At 31.4% G+C, this 2,641-nt stretch overlaps 1 protein-coding gene and 1 long non-coding RNA gene across 2 annotated transcripts in view; both read right to left on the bottom strand.

Moving 5' to 3' along the window:
- The window catches only part of nlrx1 (NLR family member X1), a 73,099-nt gene that overhangs the window by 27,592 nt on the left and 42,866 nt on the right, over positions 1–2,641 (bottom strand). The window lies entirely within an intron of this gene.
- LOC112162187 lies at positions 2,214–2,641 on the bottom strand. Its single transcript, XR_002922027.2, has 2 exons — positions 2,593–2,641; positions 2,214–2,485 (listed from the first exon to the last, which is right to left on the bottom strand). It is a non-coding gene; the product is annotated as an uncharacterized LOC112162187 (long non-coding RNA).

Genomic DNA, 2,641 nt, shown 5'->3' with positions numbered 1-2,641 from the left:
CTTACTAACACCTTATAAGAATGTTAATAATGCTTATTAATGTGTTAACAAAGCTTGTTAAGGAATCTTATTATAAAGTGTTACCGTTATTTGTTGTGTTTCAGACCTCTTCCACTGAAAACGACATCGCAGAAAGTATTCCAGCTACGGTCAGCCATCTCAGAAGAAAGGGGATTGGATGTTGCCGTTGGAATTGAAGGTGTTCAAGACCTCAGGAACACACATTAGACACATTAGAAGAACTCCTTTTCTACCAAACTAAATTGTGGTAATTGGCTTTAAACCTGCCCTTAATTAAATTGAGTCCATCCAATGGATCATTTCTTTGAGTGTAGCGGAATTGACCGGACAAACAACTCATTTGGTAGACCGGGGAAGGGAGGGAATCGAAGACAATAAACAACCGGCAGCGGTTTGAAAGACTCCCCCAAAAATACGACGAAGACTGCACACAGACCAGTGTCAATACAGAATTAGATCAATATATTCCCCATCTAAAACTTGTTCTCCCCCATTTCCAGCCCAGAGCACATATTTACACTTTTTTTATTTTCGGCAGAGGAGCTCGTAATATCCCTCAATGAAGTGATTCCGAACCATATTAAATGAGTAAATAACAATCTATGGATCCATGACAGCGTAATTTATGTTTGTTATGTTAATTTTGGCTAACAGCTAAAATCTAAATTTGTGGCAGAAAGAGAAAAACTCAAACCGTGTAAGCTTAGGAAAATGTAAATTATATTTTAAATAATAATTTTATTCTTCGAGGTAAAACAGAAAAGAAAGAAAGAATGAAAAAGTACCTTTACACTCAAAAAAATGATTCATTGAATGGACTCAATTTAATTAAGGGCAGGCTTTCCATCCAATAAATATGTGTAGTCTGAACTTAAATTGTACACGTTTATTCAATGTAAAGAATTTGAGTTAGTCCAACCAACCTATTCTTAGTTACTGTAAATGGAAAAAATAGCATTTAATAACGTTATTTATGTTAGTTCATCTCAAAATAAAGTCATTTAATTCATTTAAATTATTTACTTCGTCTTATCAGAAGTGTTTTGAGTTTAACCAACTCAGTTGAATTAAATTTAGTAGAAGTGAAAATGTTACAATAATGACATCAAATAAAAATTGGTTTGATTAACTCAATTTTATTTATATTCAAGTACAGCAAAAAAAAACATTATTTTGTCTCTGAAATGCAGTTCTGAAAAATACAATTACATGTTCAAGGAAAGCCTTTCAAAAGTGTGACAACATACAATTTACTTTAGATATAAAATTAATATTTCAAAATAAAAGAAAAAATAGAAGCACGTCTGAAAAATGAAAATATATAAAAATAAACTGAGGATAAAACTCAGTCCCCACAATACATGAAGATGCATACATTCAAAGAAATGATAGATTGGATGGACTCAATTTAATTAAGGGCAGGTTTTCCATCCAAAAAATATTTGTAGTCTGAACTCAAATTGTACACGTTTATGCAATGTAAAGAATTTGAGTTAGTCCAACCAACCTATTCTTAGTTACTGCACTCAAAAAAATGATTCATTGGATGGACTCAATTTAATTAAGGGCAGGTTTTCCATCCAATAAATATGTGTAGTGTGAACTCAAATTGTACACGTTTATGCAATGTAAAGTATTTGAGTTAGTCCAACCAACCTATTTTTAGTTACTGTAAATGGAAAAAATTGCATTTAATAAACATAAATGATTTACGTTAGTTCATCTCAAAATAATGTCATTTAATTAATTTAAATTATTTACTTCGTCTTATGAGAAGTGTTTTGATTTCAACCAACTCAACTGAATTCAATTCAGTGGAAGTGAAAATGTTACAATAATGACATCAAATAAAAATTGGTTTGATGAACTCAATTTTATTTATACTCGAGTACAGCAAAAAAAACATTAGTCTCTGAAATACAGTTCTGAAAAATACAATTACATGTTCAAGGAAACCCTTTCAAAAGTGTGACAACATACAATTTACTTTAGATATAAAATTAATATTTCAAAATAAAAGAAAAAATAGAAGCACTTCTGAAAAATGAAAATATGTAAAAATAAACTGAGGATAAAACTCAGTCCCCACAATACATGAAGATGCATACCCTGACAGTTTAAAAATCAATTTGTAATATATAAACTTTTTTTTCAAATATAAAATGTGGACTTTAAACTAAAACCAGTTTCACTCTACAAGATTTTAAGCAGATCTTGAAAAGGGGAAATAAAAAAGGAGAAAAAGAAATGGCAAAAACTTTCGGATTTGTAGGAATTCAAAAGACCTCAAAGCCAATTACCACAATTTAGTTTGGTAGAAAAGGAGTTCTTCTAATGTGTCTAATGTGTGTTCCTGAGGTCTTGAACACCTTCAATTCCAACAGCAACATCCAATCCCATTTCTTCTGAGATGGCTGACCGTAGCTGGAATGCTTTCTGCGATGTCGTTTTCAGTGGAAGAGGTCTGAAACACAACAAATAACTATTAAAAGCAAAAAAATCTACAGGTGGCTCCATTTTTGTTTTACTTCTTCAAATGCAAAAGTGACCACAATCTATAAACATTCAAACCTGGTCATTAAAAAGTGACCTCCAGTGTCAAGTTCTTATGAGTACCTTC

The sequence above is a fragment of the Oryzias melastigma genome, linkage group LG15, assembly GCF_002922805.2.
Source record: "Oryzias melastigma strain HK-1 linkage group LG15, ASM292280v2, whole genome shotgun sequence".
NCBI lineage: Eukaryota > Metazoa > Chordata > Actinopteri > Beloniformes > Adrianichthyidae > Oryzias > Oryzias melastigma.
This window is presented reverse-complemented; position numbering and strand designations above follow the sequence as displayed.